The sequence below is a fragment of the Callithrix jacchus genome, chromosome 5 (assembly GCF_049354715.1).
Source record: "Callithrix jacchus isolate 240 chromosome 5, calJac240_pri, whole genome shotgun sequence".
In the NCBI taxonomy this organism is placed as follows: Eukaryota; Metazoa; Chordata; class Mammalia; order Primates; family Cebidae; genus Callithrix; species Callithrix jacchus.
The window spans coordinates 49,109,181-49,128,412 of NC_133506.1; the positions used below are offsets into that span (position 1 = coordinate 49,109,181).

General features: G+C 44.2%; 1 non-coding gene across 1 annotated transcript; it reads right to left on the reverse strand.

Annotated features, from left to right (window-relative positions):
* Positions 1-856: 856 nt before the first annotated feature.
* LOC118154315 (U7 small nuclear RNA) lies at positions 857-918 on the reverse strand. Its single transcript, XR_004744186.2, has one exon. It is a non-coding gene; the product is annotated as a U7 small nuclear RNA (small nuclear RNA).
* Between the last annotated feature and the right edge of the window lie 18,314 nt (positions 919-19,232).

The following is a 19,232-nucleotide window of genomic DNA, read 5'->3' on the forward strand; positions in this document are numbered from 1 at the left end:
CCCGGCCTGGTTTTCACATCTTATTGCTCTGTAAGACTTTAGAGAACTACTTGAACATTGCTCGCACAAGCACGCTTTAAACTCTAATGTATTACATACACATTAGCAATTTTTTTTTTTTTTTTTGAGACACAGTTTTGCTCTTGTTGTCCAGGCTGGAGTGCAATGGCACAATCTCGGCTCACTACAACCTCGGCCTCCCGGGTTCAAGTGATTCTCCTGTCTTAGACTCCCGAGTAGTTGGGACTATAGGCACATGTCAACACGCCCAGCTAATTTTTGTATTTTTAGTAGAGACAGGGTTTCACCATGTTGGTCAGACTGGTCTCTAACTCCTGATCTCAGATCGATCCACCCACCTTGGCCTCCCAATTTCCAGCGTTTTAAAACTCACATTATTGTGATGTTGATCACTGTGTCTGAGTAAGGATCATGGGGTCCTTGCCTCTGTGGGCTGAATATTGTATTCACAACATTGGGCACAAAACTGAGCACAGTGCCTGCTTCTAATAGGTGCTTATGGTGTTGTATTTTGGGTTGGGCTTGATGGTTCACCCCTGTAATCCCAGCATTTTGGGAGGCCAAGATGGACACATCACTTGAGGTCAAGAGTTTGAGACCAGCCTGGCCAACACAGTGAAAACCCGTCTCTACCAAAAATACAAAAATTAGCCAGGTATGCTGGCGGGTGCCTGTAATCCAGCTACTCAGGAGGCTGAGGCAGGAGGATCGCTTAAACCCAGAAGGCAGAGGTTGTAGTGAGCCAAGATATCCTGCCACTGCACTCCAGCCTGGGTGACAGAGTGAGACCCAGTCTCAAAAAAAAAAGTGGGTTTTTTTTTTTAAGTTTTCTTAAGGGGGCTTTCTGGCGAAAACCAGAAAGCCTGCTAGACAAATTCTAGAAGAGTTGTAATACTAAGATGTAGTTGTTGAACAATAAAATAAATGAATGAATGAATGAACTTCTGCTGTGGGATGTTCTTTTTTTTTGGGGAGACTGAGTCTTCTTGTGTTACCCAGGCTGGAGTGTAGTGGCACCATCTCGGCTCACCACAACCTCTGCCTCTCAGGTTCAAGGTATTCTCCTGCCTCAGCCTCCCAAGTAGCTGGGATTACAGGTGTGTGCCACCACATCTGGCTAATTTTTGTATATTTAGTAAAGATAGGGTTTCACCAGGTTCACCATGTTGGCCAGGTTGGTCTTGAACTCCTGACCTCAGTTGATCTGCCTGCCTTGGCCCCCCAAAGTGCTGAGATTACAGGTACGTAACACCTTGCCTGGTCTTTGCTGTGGGATATTCTAAGTAAATGGATAAACTTTATGTTGAAGAAAGCCCTGCCCACATTTATAGGGCTTATTTCCCTATTGCAGGTTGTTATAAACCTGTGCTCTGGGGTCCTTCATCTGAAGACTGAAGTCCAATCTAGTGCTGAGAACCACTCCCTGTCCAGAGTATTTAGCACAACATAGGCATAGTAATAGCTGCCTAATGACCTTTTCCTTTCAGCCTGGCTCAGAGTTACCTTCATTAAAAGTTTTTCTGTGGGGGTTTCTCTTTGTTCCAAGCCCCCCTCCCTTGTCTCTGTATGGGGAAGCTGTTCTTTCTATCTTGCCTATTAAACTTTTCGCTCCTTAAAACCAAAAAAAGCCTGGGCACAGTGGTTCACACCTGTAATCCCAGCACTTTGGGAGGCCAAGGTGGGTGGATCATGAGGTCAGGAGTTCAAGACCAGACTGGCCAACATAGTGAAACCCCATCTCTACTAAAAATACAAAAATTAGCCGGTTGTGGTGGTGCGTGCTTATAGTCCCAGCTAACTGGGCGGCTGAGGTGGGAGATTCGCTTGAACCTGGAAAGCAGAGGATGCAGTGAGCTGAGACCACGCCATTGCATTCCAGCCTGGGTGAGAGTGAGTCTCCTCAAACAAACAAAAAGGCCGGGAGCGGTGGCTCACGCTTATAATCCCAGCATTTTGGGAGGCCAAGGTGGGTGGATCACCTGAGGTCAGGAGTTTAAGACCAGCCTGGCCAACATGATGAAACCCCATCTCTACTGAAAATACGAAAATTTAGCCAGGCGTAGTGGCAGGTGCCTGTAATTCCAGGTACTTGGGAGGCTGAGGCAGGAGAATTGCTTGAACCCAGGAAGTGGAAGTTGCAGTGAGCCGAGATCATGCCATTGCACTCTAGCCTGGGCAACAGAGTGAGACGCCTTCTCAAAAAAAAAAAAAAAAATACACACACACACACACACACACACAAACCCCACCGCCAGGCACAGTGGCCCACGCCTGTAATCCCAGCAATTTGGGAGGCCGAGGCGGGCGGATCACAAGGTCAGGAGTTCAAGACCTGCCTGACCAACAGGGTGAAATCCCATCTCTACCAAAAATACAAAAATTAGCCAAGCATGGTGGTGCATGCCTGTAATTACAGCTACTCGGGAGACTGAGACAGGAGAATTGCTTGAATCCGGGAGGCGGAGGTTGCAGTGAGCCCAGATCACACCACTACACTCTAGCCTGGGCAACAGAGCAAGACTCTGTTCCCAACCACACACACACAAAATATGCATATATATATATATATACACACACACACCTATATATATAAATATATATTTATATGTATATATACACATATATAGAAATAAACATACATACATATATGTGTATATATACACACATATATTTATATATACACATACATATATATGTGTGTATATAAATTTATATGTGTGTGTATATATATACACACACACGCATATAAAAATGTATGTGGATATATGTGTGTGTGTGTATCTCCCACCAAATGCAAAAAAGTTCTTTGCATGAGTACATATACCTTTAAAATTTCATTTTTTTTTTTTTTGAGGTGGCCTAGGCTGAAGTGCAGTGGCACCATTTTGGCTCACTGACACCTCTGTCTCCCAGGTTCAAGAGATTCTCCTGACTCAGTCTCCCAAGTAGCTGAGCCTACAGGCATCCACCATGAGGTCCGGCTAATTTTTATATTTTTAGTAGAGATGGGGTTTCGCCATGTTTGCCAGGCTGCTCTCGAGCTCCTGACCTCAGGTGATCTGCCCACCTCGCCCTCTCAATGTGCTGAAATTACAGGCATGAGCCACAGTGCCAGGCCTCATCTTTTCTGAATTGTCCCTTACACAAAAATCTTTGCAAACCTCTGGTTTTAGGAGATGGTGGAATAAAGTAATGGAAAAAATAGCCTTGGATTGTTAGGAAATAGTAGAATATTTTTAAAATACGATAATAAAATATAGGTTGGGCATTTTTTTTTAAAACAAGGATGATTCACATTTTATCCTCGTGATGAGTGACTAGGTCCATGGTCAATAGATTCAGGAAATATACTCTCTTCCCCTTGAAAATCTACAGCATGTGTTCATATGTAAAATGCACTAGGAAGTTCTGTAGGAAAGAAACTAGGAAAGAAAACAGTTTGATTTTCTCTAACCCAGAATGTCCTATGCTGATTTGACCACAGAGATTTTTTTATTGTAGTGTATTCTATGTCTTATTAACATTGTGGAATATAGTCTGGAAAACACTAACATATTGCTATGTCTACGGGAAAGCTAAGCAAACATGGTATACGCATTGGAATGAGAACATAACTTCACATGAGAATGTTGGTTAGAATCCAGGAGGCAAGGCAGGCTAATGACCAGCTCATTCATTTTTCTTTTCCCTTATTATTTTTTTTTTTTGAGACAGAGTCTCACTCTGTCATCTAGCAGGCTGGAGTGCAGTGGCTTGATCTCGGCTCACTGCAACCTCCGCCTCTGGGGTTCAAGCAATTCTCCTGCCTCAGACTCCTGAGTATCTGGGATTACAGGCATGCGCCACCATGCCCAGCTAATTTTTCTATGTTTTGTAGAGATGGGGTTTCACCATGTTAATCGGGGTGGACTCAACTCCTGACTCGGATGATCCGCCCACCTCGGCCTCCCAAAGTGCTGGGATCACAGGAGTGAGCCACCAAACTCGGCAATGTCATTTAGTTGAGAAAGTTATTTATTTATTCAGTTTTTCTAGTTACACTTTCTTGGTTTTTGCTCATGCCCACTCTGTACTCAAGTTTTCTCTCTGTATTATTCATTTTTATTATTAAAATGTATAACTAGAGATGGGGGTCTTGCTGCATTGACCAGGCTGATCTCAAACCCCTGGCCTTAAGTAATCCTCCCACCTCGGTCCCTTCCAAAGTGTTGGGATTTCAGGCATGAGCCATCACTCCAGGCCAAGTTGTTTCTCTGCTTAATATGTTCCGAATTCTTCTGAAAAGAGATTTTACTATTGACTAAACCACTTGTGTTCAGTTTTAAAGAAAAGTACAAAGAGACTTGAAGTCATCTAAGATTCTACCACATAGAAAAGAGCATTTTTAACTTCTTGGTGAATATCATTTTAGGCTTTTACACAGAAACTTTACATGAATACAATTATACTCTACAAATTCTGTGCAATATGTCATAGACTTTTTTCTGCAATAATAAACATAAATTAACATTATCTTTGTTAATGGCTGAACCCTAGTTTATGTAACCCTTTGACAGCTTCATTTTTTAAAAATTTAACAATTAAAATTTTTTTTTTAATAAAGACAGTGTTTCACCATGTTGGTCAGGCTGGTCTTGAACTCCCGACCTCAGGTGATCCGCCCACCTTGGCCTCCAAAGTGCTTGGATTATAAGCGTGAGCCACCATGTCTGGCCTCATTTCTTTTTTTTTTTTGAGACAAAGTCTCGCTCTGTCACCGAAGCTGGAGTGCAGTGGTGTGATCTCGGCTCACTGCAACCTCTGCCTCCTGGATTCCAGCGATTCTCCTGCCTCAGCCTCCCAAGTAGTTGGAATTATAGGCACGCGCCACTACACCCAGGTAGTTTTTGTATGTGTATATATATATATATAAATATATTTTTTTTTAAAGATGGGGTTTCACCATGATGGCCAGGCTGGTCTTGAACTCCTGACCTCAGGTGATTCAGCCACCTCGGCCTCCCAAAGCGCTAGGATTACAGGCATGAGCCACAGCGCCCGGCCATTTTTGTATCTTTAGTCTATGCGGGGTTTCTCCATGTTGGCCAGCCTGGTCTCAAACTCCCGACCTCAGGTGATTCGCCCACCTCAGCCTTCCAAGTGCTGGGATTACAGTGTGAGTCCCTGCACCCAGCCCCCTTTGACAGCCTTTAAGGGACATTTAGTTTCTTTGCAATTTATAATTATTCCAAATTGAGCCTTGTTCAAACACCCTTGTATGTCCAGACTTTTGCATTTGAGAGATGCTGTCCTTTATTTTTTGAGGCCATGTCACACGGTGTTACCCAGGCTGGAGTGCAGTGATGCCATCTCTGCTCAATGTCACCTCAGCCTCCCAGTCTCAAGTGATTCTTGTGCCTCAGCCTCCCAAGTAGCTGGGATTACAGGTGTGTGTCACCATGCCTGGCTAATTTTTGTATTTTTAGTAAAGACGGGGTTTCACCATGTTGGCCAGGCTGGTCTTATACTCCTGACCTCAGGCTGACAGTCCCGCCTCAGCCTCCTAAAATGCTGGAATTACAGGTGTGAGCCACTGCACCCAGCCTCTCCTTAAGGTAAATTCCTAAAGGTAATATATCTGCATCAAAGTGAACCTGTGTTCTTTTTGGTTCCATATTGCTTAACTGCCTTTTGGAAAGGTTATACCAAATTACCCTCATTCTAAATGTGCAAGAAACTTTTTTTTTTGAAACAGGGTCTTACTCTGTCACTCAGGCTAGAGTGCAGTGGCACCATCATGGCTCACTGCAACTTCCACCTCCCAGGTTCAAGTATTCCTCCCACCTGACTGAGCCTGCCAAGTAACTAGTACTACAGGTGGACACCACCACCCCCAGCTAATGTTTAAATTTTTTGTAGAGATGTGTTTTCCCATGTTGACCAGGCTGGTCTAGAACTTCTGGGCTTGAGCGATCTGCTTGCTTTGGCCTCCCAAAGTGCTCGGATTACAAGTGTGAGCCACTGTGCCCAGCCTGATACTGCACTTTTTTTTTTTTTTTTTTTTTTTTTTGAGGCAGACTCTCGCTCTGTAGCCCAGGCAGGAGTGCAGTGGCATGATCTTGGCTCACTGCAACTTCCATCTCCCGGGTTCAAGCGATTCTCCTGCCTCAGCTTCCTGAGTGCCTGAGATTACAGGCACAGGTCACCACGCCCGGCTAATTTTTGTTTTTTTTTGAAATGGAGTCTTGCTCTTGTTGCTTAGGCTGGAGTGCAATGGCACAATCTTGGCTCACTGCGACCTCTGCCTCCTGGGTTCAAGCGATTCTCCTGCCTCAGCCTCCTGAGTAGCTGGGATTACAGGCACCCACCACGATGCCCCATCTAATTTTTATATTTTTAGTAGAGATAGGGTTTCACCATGTTGGCCAGGATGGTCTTGAACCCCTGACCTCAGGTGATCTGCCCTCCTTGGCCTCCCGAAATGTTGGGATTACAAGCGTGAGCCACAGCGCCTGGCAGATATCTGCACTTTTTAAACCATTTATGAGACCATTTCACTACCTCGAGATCTCCATTTTAATGTATTCAAGGAAAAATGCTTAGTTGTATTGTGAAATGGATCACTTTAGAGAAAAGAAAAAGAAAATACAAATAGCTCTTGCGAAATTCTTATGAGTCACTTTAACTGGATATGAATCTATTAAATAAAAGGTTTAATTACCTAAAATATAGTAAGTGACCTACTATTTTATTAATAATATAGGAGGTGGGCCTGTCGAGGTGGCTCACACTTGTAATCCCAGCACTTTGGGAGGCCCAGGTGGGCAGATGACCTGAGGTTGGGAGCTCGAGACCAGCCTGATCAACATGGAGAAATCCTGTCTCTACTAAGAATATGAAAAATTAGCTGGGCATAGTGGCTCATGCCTGCAATTCCAGTTACTTAGGAGGATGAGGCAGGAGAATAGCTTGAACCTGAGAGGTAGAGGTTGGGGTGAGCGGAGGTTTTGGTAAGCGGAGATCGCACCATTGCACTCCAGACTGGGCAACAAGAGTGAAACTCTGTCTCAAAATAATAATAATAATAATAATAATAATAATAATAAAGTAAGTAGTACTGAATTTCAGATTTATTTTTTTCAAATTATTGGCTGTGTATGCCCAAAGTAATGGGTTTCTGATGGTGTATTTCCCTCTCCAAAAGAACACTCTATGAATTGCCAAGTTCCCAGTACATAGTAGCCATTCAATTAAAAAAAAAAGTTGAGGCCGAGCGCGGTGGCTAACACCTGTAATCCCACCGCTGTAGGAGGCCGAGGCAAGTGGATCACATGAGGCCAGGAGTTTGAGACCAGCCTGGCCAACATGTCGAAACCCCGTCTCTACCAAAATTACAAAAATTAGCCGGGTGTGGTGGCGTACGCCTGTAATCCCAGCTAACTCAGGAGGCTGAAGCATGAGACTTTATTGAACCCAGGAGGCCGAGGTTGTGGTGAGTCGAGATCATGGCACTTTACTCCACTGCACTCCAGCCTGGGCGACAGACTGAAAAAAAAAGTTGAATGAATAAACGGCATATTACAAACCTAAAACATAAAGTGTTTGTCTTATCGGTCAGAGTTTATCTAATCAGCCAGTTGTTCAGGAGCTATTACTAGGTAACCGGTGGTGCAAGTCCAGTGTGGTTTGTTTGTTTATTTATTTATTTATTTATTTTTGAGATGGAGTTTCGCTCTTGCTACCCAGGCTGGAGTGCAATGGCGCCATCTTGGCTCACCGCAACCTCCGCCTCCTGGGTTCAGGCAATTTTCCTGCCTCAGCCTCCTGAGTAGCTGGGATTACAGGCACGTGCCACCATGCCCAGCTATTTTTTTGTATTTTTAGTAGAGACGGGGTTTCACCATGTTGACCAGGACGGCCTCGATCTCTTGACCTCATGATCCACCCGCCTCAGCCTCCCAAAGTGCTGGGATTACAGGCGTGAGCCACCGCATCCGGCCTCTACGGTCATGTTTTCTTTGGCTCAGATGGTATTCAAACATTTTGAAACAGTCGCCAACATTTCTAAAGTAAGCTTCCACGGGAAAATTGGGATTTCTGGCTTTTCTTAACAAAATGTGAGCTCTGGCCACACCAGATCCAAACTCCAAGCCGCTGGCTTAGGAGGGGCTGTGGGAGAAGGACACCCACCCCCTCCCCTTTGACTGCCACGGCCCCCACCTGGTGGCCAGCTTCTCTTTTGCCACCTGCCTGGCCTCCGGAAGGCATTTTGACTTTGCCACACCCTGTTTCTCTTTTTAAGGTTGGTGTGTGTACACTGGAGATCTTAGATTATTGCCTCAATTTAAAAAATGTACTTTTTCGGTCTCTCCCCAATGTTCAAGACCTCACTGCTCCTGAACCTTCCGTGATGGCCTGGGCTTTGTTCTTTGTCTCCACCAGACTAGCAGGAACAGCTCTCTAGAGAGACCCCTTTCTCAGCGGACTCCACCGTAGGTTGATGGCAGTCGAAGACCTCAGAATACTTTCTCCTGTGTGTGCTGGTGGGGGAAGGGAAGGCGGAGAGAAAGGCAGAGGCAGAAATATGAGTAGGGCTGTTGCTCAACCTTCCTGTTCTGCCCCAATCGTGCCTGTCAGACCAGTACTTGCAGGATGGTTTTTTTTGGGGGAGGTGGGGGGGAGCGAATCTTGATTCTACTCTGCTTTCAGGAAACAAAAAACAAAAAACAAAACCGTTGACTCTCTTTCTCTGTATAATTAGACGTCAAAATACAGAGAAATGTTCTTAGCACGTTGCTATCAGAAAAGCAGACATTTTCAACATTGTAGATTTCATACAAGATAAACGCCTTGACCTTGTTCCCCATCCCCGAATAAAATGCCAAACTTCGATTACCAATTCGTAAAAAGTCTAAATCGCTTTATTTTTCCTTCCGACAGTAGGTGTTTGGTGTCAATGTACATTTTCCTACCACAATGCTTTCCTGCCCCAAACTATTAATTTTGTTTTTATGAATAATAGAGTATGCCCCGGTTATTATTTAGTTTGATTGTATGCTAGCCTCATGCTCTGCATTTTAATTTAAGTGTAACTGCACAGGAACAAAAATGCAAATCTCTTCTATTCAAATTCAAAAGAAAATAAATGGATTTTTTATGGCCTAAAGGATCTATTCATTACCAAATCATTTATCTTTTCAGGAAGAACAGTTTATATATCCAATATGTTCTCGTGCTGTCTTTATTTTCTTTATTTTTTTTCTCCTTTGAGAAATATGCTCTCTCTTTCAAATCTGTCTTGAATCTCGGCCGATAGGGGCAGCTTATAGCAGCAAGAACAAGAATAGAATTAACAGCATTAAACAGAAAGCAAAGGTTGCAGAGAAAGCTTGAACATATTGGATATTTAAAAAGCAATAATAAACAAACCTAAATTGGATTGTGTCAAATAAATTCTTTTTTTTTTTTTTTGAGACGGAGCTTCGATGCTGTTACCCAGGCTGGAGTGCAATGTCGCGATCTCGGCTCACCGCAACCTCCGCCTCCTGGGTTCAGGCAATTCTCCTGCCTCAGCCTCCTGAGTAGCTGGGATTATAGGCACGCGCCACCATGACCAGCTAATTTTTTGTATTTTTAGTAGAGACAGGGTTTCACCGTGTTGACCAGGATGGTCTCGATCTCTTGACCTCGTGATCCACCCGCCTCAGCCTCCCAAAGTGCTGGGATTACAGGCGTGAGCCACCGTGCCCGGCCATCACTGCATGTTTTCTCTAAGAAATAATTATGGGATTAGGATGGGAAGAGAAAGCAGGGGACATATAAGCAAATGTTTACCTAGGCGACTTCTCTCTGGGTCCTTAGGATTACCTAAGATGTTTTTTAAATTATTTATTTATTTATTTAGACGGAGTCTCACTCTGTTGCCAGGCTAGAGTGCAATGGGGAGATCTTGGCTCACTGCAACCTCCACCTCCCGGGTTCAAGTGATTCTCCTGCCTCAGCCTCCCAAGTAGCTGGGATTACAGGCATGCGCCACCACGCCCGGCTAATTTTTTTGTATTTTTACTAGAGGTGGGGTTTCTCCATGTTGGTCAGGCTGTTCTCAAACTCCCAACCTTGGATGATCTGCCTGCGTCGGCCTCCCAAAGCGCTGGGATTACAGGCATGAGCCACCATGCCTGGCCTGGAAGCTGGACCCAATTCTTATTGAGATGAAATACCTTTACAGTTACATGGAGGTTAAGACTTTCCTTGTGGAAGAGTGTTTTATGGAAAGTGTGATAAACTTGGGTTTGGAGGAGTAAAGTCACCCCGGATAATAGTGAGTAGCTGTTGGTTTTCATGTGCAAAGAAGAAGGGACAGGTGCAGTGCTCATGCCTGTAATACCAACACTTCAGGAGCTCAAGGCAGGGGCATAGTGAGAACCCAGGAACTCAAGACCAGTCTAGCACGATAGCAAGACCCTGTTTCTATAACAAATTTTAAAAAAATAGCCGGGAGTGGTGGCGCTCATTTGTAGTCCCAGCTATCTGGGAGGCTGAAGCAGTCGGATCCCTTGAACCTAGAAGGTCGAGGCTGCAATGAGCCATGATCTTGCCACTGCACTCCAGCCTGGATGGCAGAGTGAGACCCTGTTTCAGGAGAAAAGAAAAAAAAAAAAAAGGCCAGGTGCGGTGGCTCATACCTGTAATCCCAGCAGTTTGGGAGGCCGAGGCGGGCAGATCATGAGGTCAAGAGATCGAGACCATCCAGGCCAACATGGTGAAACCCCTTCTCTACTAAAAAAAAAAAATACAAAAATTAGCTGAGCATGGTGGCACCCACCTGTAGTCCCAGCCACTTGGGAGGCTAAGGCAGGAGAATTGCTTGAACCCAGGAGGCGGAGATTGCAGTGAGCCGAGATTGCACCACTGCACTCCAGCCTGGTGCCTGGCGCCAAAACAACACTCTGTCTCAAAAGAAAAAAAAAAAAAAAACAAAGTCGGGGAAAGAGCATTAAGAGGTGATGAGAATGAGGCTGGGAGTGGTGGCTCATGCCTGTAATCCTAGCACTTTGGGAGGCTGAGGCAGAAAGATTGAGACCAGGAGTTTAAGGCCGGCAAGAGCAACATAGTGAGAACCTGTCTGTACCAAAACAACAAAAAAAGAGATGATGAAATACACTACATTTGCAGAAAAGCCAGCAAATCTTATTGTAGCTATTCCTTCTTGACTTCTTTTTGTTTTGTTTTGTGTGCAGTGGCACGATCATGGCTTAACTGCAGCTGTGACCTCCTAGGCTCAGCCTCACAAGTAGCTGGGACCACAGGTGCATGCCATGCCTGGCTAATTTTTTTTTTTTTTGAGACAGAGTCATGCTCTATTGCCTAGGCTAGAGTGCAGTGGTGTGATCTTGGCTCACTGCAGCCTCCGCTTTCCAGGTTCAAGCTATTCTCTTGCTTCAGCCTCCCAAGTAGCTGGGATCACTGGTGCGCACCACCACACCCAGCTAATTTTTGTATTTGTAGTAGAGACTGCACTTTGCCTTGTTGGCCTTGAACTCCTAATCTCAAGCAATTCACCTGCCTCAGCCTCCCAAAGTGGTGGGATTACAGACATGAGCCACTGTGCCCAGCCAAAAAGAGTTATTTTTATAAAAAACTATTGCAGCCTGGCCAATATAATAAGACCTCATTTCTATAAATACTAAAAAAAAAAAAATTAGCTGAACATGGTGGCATTTACTTGTAGTCCCAACTATTTATTCCACCTGGGTGACAGAGTAAGATCCTGTCTCAAATATATGTGTATATATATTACATATGTGTGTGAGTGTATGTGTGTGTGTATATATATATATATATGCATAAATATATTATCGTTTATTTCTTTATACACTTATATTATAAATGCCATAACAAAATTAAGAGCTACGGAGTTTTCTTTACTGTTCTTTTATAGATTAGCTTGAAGTTGTACAAAATTAAACACAAGAAATGTATGTGACGGGGCATGGTGGCTCATGCCTGTAATCCCAGCACTTTAGGAGGCTGGGGTGGGCAGATTGATTGAACTCAGAAGTTTGACACCAGCTTCACCAATATGGTGAAAGCCTGTCTCTACTAAAAATACAAAAATCAGCAGCGCATGGTGGTGCACACCTGTAATTCTAGCTACTTGGGAGGCTGAGGCGTGAGTATCCCTTGAATCTGGGAGGTGGAGGTTTCAGTGGGCCGAGATCGTGCCACTTCACTCCAGCCTGGGTGACAGAATAAGACTCTGTCTCAATTAAAAAAAAAAATAGGAGGTCTAACAGAAAGTGAGACTCACAGTAGACCTAGCACTGTGCTCAGTGATTAGTTTATTTAATTCCCAGAGCAGCTTAGTGAATGAGGCTTTATTTATTCCCATTTGACAGGTGAGAAAACAGAGGCTTAACAATATGAAGTGACTCATGTAAGTTCACGTGGCAGTGACAAGGGAGCTGGGATTGGAACATTAGCAGCCTTCATGCTTAGTTCGATTTTTATTTCTTCTGCTTTCTTACCATTGTACTAAGGAGGGACTTAATGCCATTTTTTCCCTACCCACGTGCCATTCCTACCTACCTTCGCTAACTGGCATTACTGATGGTCCACCAGATGTGACACCCATGCTAAACAATGCGGAATACAAAGATCTTAGAGATTGACTGATTAATTGATCTATCTTTTTTCAACTCTGGCCTACAAAAGATCTTAGAAAGTCATATAAGGTTTTCCTTTTTGAGACGAAGTCTTGCACTGTTGCCTGGGCTGGAGTGCAGTGGCACGATCTCGGCTCACGGCAACCTCTGCCTCCTGGATTCAAGCAATTCTCCTGCCTCAGCTTCCTGAGTAGCTGGGATTACAGGCACACACCACCACACCTGGCAAATTTTTTGTATTTTTAGTAGAGATAGAGTTTCACCATGTTGGCCAGGCTGGTCTGGAAGTCCTGACCTCAGGTGATCTACCCTCCTCGGCCTCCCAAAGTGTTGGGATTACAGGTATGAGCCACCATGCTCAGCCTTATATAAAGTTTTTCTTGAGCTGGGCATGGTGGGTCATGCCTGTAATCCCACCACTTTGGGAGGCCGACTCGGGTGGATCACCTGAGGTCAGGAGTTTGAAACCAGCCTGGACAACATGATGAAACCCTGTGTCTACTAAAAATACAAAACTAGCTGGGTGTGGTGGTGGGCGCCTATAATTCTAGCTACTTGGAGGCTGAGGCAAGAGAATTGCTTGAACCGGGGAGGTGGAGGCTGCAGTGAGCCAAGATCGCACCACTGCATTCCAGCCTGGGTGACAGAGCAAGACTCTGTCTCAAAAAAAAAAAAAAAAAAATTAAGGTGTTTTTTGTTTTGTTTTGTTTGGAGGCAGGGTCTTGCTGGATCACCCAGGCTAGAGTACAGTGGCACAGTCTCAGTTTACTGCAAACCCCACTTCCTGGGCTCAAGACATCACCCACCTCAGCCTTTTGAATAGCTGGGACTACAGGTACGCGCCACCACACTCGGCTAATTTTTTGTATTTTTGGTAGAGACAGGAGTCTCACTGTATTATCCAGGCTGGTCTCGAACTCCTGAGCTCAAGTATTCATCCTGCCTTGGGCTTCCCAAGTGCTGGGATTACAGGCATGAGCCACTGTACCCGGTTGATTTTAGGAATATAAAGCCTGATAGAGCAGTTCCAACTCCCTGTGTTTTTACTCACAGATTCTTCACGGAGCGTTTCCCCTGGAAAAGAGACACAGATTAGGTGCACAATTATAGGGGTTTTATTAATATTCTGTGAGTTCCTGAGATGTTTAATCAGCATTAGACTAAAAAAAAGAAAGAAAGAAGAAGAAGAAAACAATTCTCCGAGTTTATTTATGGATTCCCTAGACTTTTAAGATAAGAGGCTGGGCGCGGTGGCTCAAGCCTGTAATCCCAGAGCTTTGGGAGGCCGAGGCGGGTGGATCACGAGGTCAACAGATCGAGACCATCCTGGTCAACATGGTGAAACCCCGTCTCTACTAAAAATACAAAAAATTAGCTGGGCACGGTGGTGCGTGCCTGTAATCCCAGCTACTCAGGAGGCTGAGGCAGGAGAATTGCCTGAACCCAGGAGGTGGAGGTTGCGGTGAGCCGAGATCGCGCCATTGCACTCCAGCCTGGGTAACAAGAGCGAAAGTCCATCTCAAAAAAAAAAAAAAAGATAAGGACACTTGGTTTTTCAGCATAATCCCCAGACTTTTTTTTTTTTTTTTTTTTTAGATGGAGTCTTGCTCTGTTGCCAGGCTGGAGTGCAGTGGCATGATCTCAGCTCACTGCAACCTCCACCTCCTGAGTTCAAGCGATTCTCCTGCCTCAGCCTCCTGAGTAGCAGGGACTATAGGCACACGCTACCATGCCCAGCTAATTTTGTATTTTTAGTAGAGTTTTACTGTGTTGGCCAGGATGGTCTTGATCCCTTGACCTTGTGATCTGCCCGCCTAGGCCTCCCAAAGTGCTGGGATTACAAGCATGAGCCACTGTGCCCAGCAACCCCCAGATTTTATCACCGAGAGGTTCATGGAATTGGATGACTTGTCACACAGAAATAGCTGTAAAAAAATTTTTTTTAATTAAAAAAATAATTGGGTGACTTGTTCAAGAGACTTAACGGAAGTATTGCGTGTTTCATGTTTTATGCTAAGGGCGTAAATGTGTTGTCCTCAGTATTCTCATTCCTAAATTATGGAATTGCTAGACACAGGGCCAGCTTCGTAGGTGTGTGTCTTGGGCAGCAGTTGCTTAGTGTTCTTTGCCCAGAAGTGGCTGGTCTCAATGCCTAGGCTCAAGCAATCTTCCCTCTTCAGCTTCCCAAAGTGCTGGGCCAGCATGCATGTGCCAGTGCACCCGGCCACTTTGAAATTTTTCATAGGTTTTTGAACAGAAGCCATGTGTTTTTATTTTGCGCTGGACCTTACAAATTATGTAGCTGGCCCTTATTAGACATTGTGGGCCAGGTGTGGTGGCTCACGCCTGTAATCTCAGCGCTTTGGGAGGCCAAGGCAGGTGGATCACCTGAGGTCAGGAGTTCAAGACCAGCCTGGCCAACATGGTGAAACCCTGACTTTAAATTAAAAAAAAAAAAAATAGACATTGTGAAACCTAAGAGAGACCATCCCCCGCGAAGACTGAACACTTGAAACTGATATTTATTGAACAGGTATTAATTCATTTATCCTTCTCAGTGACCCAGTGTGACAGGTTCTAATTTTACCCACATTTTACAGATGAGGAAAGCATTCTGTAAATGCAGTCAATTCTTGAAATGTCTAGTGCTGCTTAGTAATTAGAGGGCCTTACTTATGAGCAATAGGTTTAGAATTTTGCCTATTTGCATATATTCTCCATCTATTTGAAACAAACAAGAGCAAACAAAAAAACCAAAAAAAAAAAAAAGGAAAAAGTTGAGCCCCAGCTGTGCAACTTTCTTTCTGAAAACACTGGGTTCTTATCTTGAGTGTTCTAGTACTAATTTAGAAGGTATTTTGATCTTGATTCATCCACTGATCATGTCAGAATAATACTGAATGTGATTAGAGTCCCCCAAAATCAGCCAGACTCTGTCTATAGAAAGTTCTTGCAGTTACCAAAGATGGCTTGATAGGTGTCTGGTAGGGGTAGGGAGGAGAGTGTGGCCTGTGGTTCCTCACAGCGGGAAGCAAGTGGCCTGTGGGTGAAAGAGGCTGTCACTTCAGCTGCAGCTGGGGGCAACCATCCTATTCATTACGAGATCTGAGGAAGCTGGTTTACCAGGCCAGAATCCAGAAATACCGATTTCATCTTTACCAGCTACTCAGTCCAAGGCAGGTCACAGTCTGGATATCCATGGGTTGCTGAATTGTGATTGTTTAAAAATAATATGGCTGAGGTCAGGCGCTGATGCTCATGCCTGCAATCCCAGCACCTTGGGAGGCCAAGGGGCTTGGATAGCCTGAGGTCAGGAGTTCAAGACCAGCCTGGCCAACACAGTGAAACCTTGTCTCTACTAAAAAATACAAAAAATTAGCCAGGCGTGGTGGTATGCATCTGTAATCCCAGCTACTTGGGAGGCTGAGGCAGGAGAATTGCTTGAACCCAGGAGGTGGAGGTTGCAGTGAGCCGAGATCACGCTATTGCACTCCAGCCTGGGTGGCAAGAGTAAGACTCCATTTCAAAAAAGCAAAAAACAAATAAATTAAATTAAATACAGATAATATAGATTGCTAACTCAAAAGAGAACTGAAAGTATTCTCTTTTCATGCTAAATAAAAACACCCAAACTGTGGGGCCTTTAAATGCTAAAAGAAATGCTGCATTCTCTAATTAGTCTTCTCTAATAAAATACTTTTACACTTTTCTGTGCCAACTGGTGTATTATTCCCATAATTATTTGATTAAAAAGGAATGAAGTTCTTTGAAAACCATATTATTGTAATATTAGAGCTGAAATTATACTTGACATTATACCATATTGTCTATGAAGCTTTTTTGGCCTTTCTCATTATACCAATTTCTGAGATTTCTTTTTCTTTCTGTGGCAAAACCCTGTGGACTTCTCATCCTCTTCTCTCTCCCCCTTCTTTCCTTCCTTCTTTTCTGCCAAAAGAAATAAAATAGTTTGTTATTTCGTATGATAGACACTATTTCCTATATAATTTTGGGACAGGCTGGCTTCTTTCTTGAGTAATTTATTAATAATAGTGACATGCACTGTATTTAAAAAATCTAAATATGGGAAGTGGGATGGGAAAAAATAAAAAAAATTATAATTGAGTCTGATTGCATGAAATGTAATCATGTATTTAAGCTTAAACATGAAAATAAATTCCCAAGGGTCTTAAGCTTAAACGTGAAAATAAATTCCCAAGGGTCTTAAGCTTAAACATGAAAATAAATTCCCAAGGGTCTTTTTTTTTTTTTTTTTGAGACAGTTTCGTTCTTGTTGCGCAGGCTGGAGTGCAATGGTGTGATCTTGGCTCACTGCAACCTCCGCCTCCCTGGTTCAAGTGATTCTCTTGCCTCGGCCTCCCGAGTAGCTGGGATTACAGGCGCGTGCCACCATATCCGGCTAACTTTTGTGTTTTTAGTAGAGATGAGGTTTCTCCATATTGGCCAGGCTGGTCTTGAACTCCTGACCTTGTGATCTACCCACCTTGACGCCCCAAAATGCTAGGATTACAGGTGTGAGCCATTGCGCCTGGCCGCTAAGAATTCTTAATAGATTCTCTGATTTTTTTTTCTACTTTAAAAAGTAAAGACAGGATCTCGGTGTGTTGCCCAGGCTGGTCTTGAACTCCTGGGCTCAAGTGAGTCTTCCACCTTGGCCTCCCAAAGTGCTAGGATTAAAGGCATGGGCCACCATGCCCAGTATATAGATTGTCTCATTTAATCCTGAGAAACATCCAAGGAGATGGTATCGCTATCCATGTATTACTCAGGAGAAAGACCTAGAAAGGTTAAATAACTTGCCCAAGGACACACAGCTGGTGAATGGTGGTGCTGATATAAAACCAGATCACTTATAACTGCCTGGTGTGGTGGCTCACACATATAATCCCAGCACTTTGGGAGGCTCTGGTGGGAAAACTGGCTTGAGGCCAAGAATAACCAAACCAGCCTGGTCAACGTATAGAGACTGTCGCTACAAAAATAAAAAAATTAAAAAACTGACAGGGGGTGGGGTGGCTCATGCCTGTAATCCCAGCACTTTGGGAGGCCAAGGCAGGTGGATCATGAGGTCAAGAGATCGAGACCATCCTGGCCAACATGGTGAAACCCCTTCTGTACTAAAAATACAAAAATTAGCTGGGAGTGGTGGTGGGCGCCTCTAGTCTCCGCTACTCAAGAGGCTGAGGCAGGAGAATTGCTTGAACCTGGGAGGTGGAGGTTGCGGTGAGCCGAGATCACGCCACTGCACTCCAGCCTGGCAACAGAGAGAGACCGTCTCAATAAATAAATAACTATGCATCATGATGTGCACCTGTATTCCCAGCTACTGGGAAGGCAGAGACTGGAGGATTGCTTGAACCCAGAAGTTTGAGGCTGTAATAAACTGTGATAACACTACTGCACTCCAGTCTGGGTGACAGAGAAGAAAAAAAAATCCTCTTATCCCAGTTACTCGGGAGGCTGAGGCAGGAGAATTGCCTGAACCCAGGAGGCAGACTTGGTGAGCCGAGATCTCACCATTGCACTCCAGCCTGGGTAACAACAGCGAAACTCCATCTGAAAAAAAAAAAAATCCTCTTACAACTTACCTTCATTCTAGGAGTCCTGTTTAGTTGAATTGAGAAGAAAACCAAGAGGGTTAAGGCATTCACAGGGCTTCGTGTCTTACCTGTCTTGTTTGACTCACATCTCTTCTCTTCCCTCAAAACTAAAAGTGTGATGTCTTTTGATTTGCTTCAGTTTATTTTGGTTTCCAAAGAAAAAAAGACTCACTTGCTTTTTTTTTTTAATTGAGATGAAGTCTTGTTCTGTCACCCAGGCTGAACCTCCACCTCCTGGTTCAAGTGATTCTCCTGCCTCATCCTACTGAGTAGGTGGGATTACAGGCATGTGCCACCAAGCTTGGCTAATTTTTGTATTTTTAGTAGAGACAGGGTTTCACCATGTTCGTCAGGCTTGTCTTGAACTTCTGACGTCAGGCGATCCACTTGCCTCTGCCTCCCAAAGTGCTGGTATTACAGGTGTAAGCCACCATGCCCGGCCTTTCGTTTTTTTTTTTTTTGAAATGGAGTCTTGCTCTGTCACCCAGGCTGGAGTGCAATGGCACAATTTCGGCTCATTGCAACCTTCACCTCCTAGATTCAAGTGATTCTCCTGCCTCAGCCTCCCAAGTAGCTGAAACTACAGGTACATGCCACAACGCCCAGCTAATTTTTGTATTTTTAGTAGAGACAGGGTGTCATCATGTTGATCATGCTGCTCTTGAACTACTGAACTCAAGTGATCTGCCTGTCTTAGCCTCCCAAAGTGCTGAGTTTACAGATGTGAACCAATGCACCCAGCCTTGCTTCTAAGCATTTAAACTGGAGCTAGGCTGTGTGTGTCTGAATCTCAACTTTGCCCCTAACAAATCACGTGGATGGGTGCAGGTTGTTTTACTTTCATGAGACAGTCTCCCGGTCTGGAAAATAGGGATAATGGCAGTTACCCACTTAAAGGTGTTATGAGGATCAAATGAGAAGATGCAGGTAAAACACAGGTAGAAAC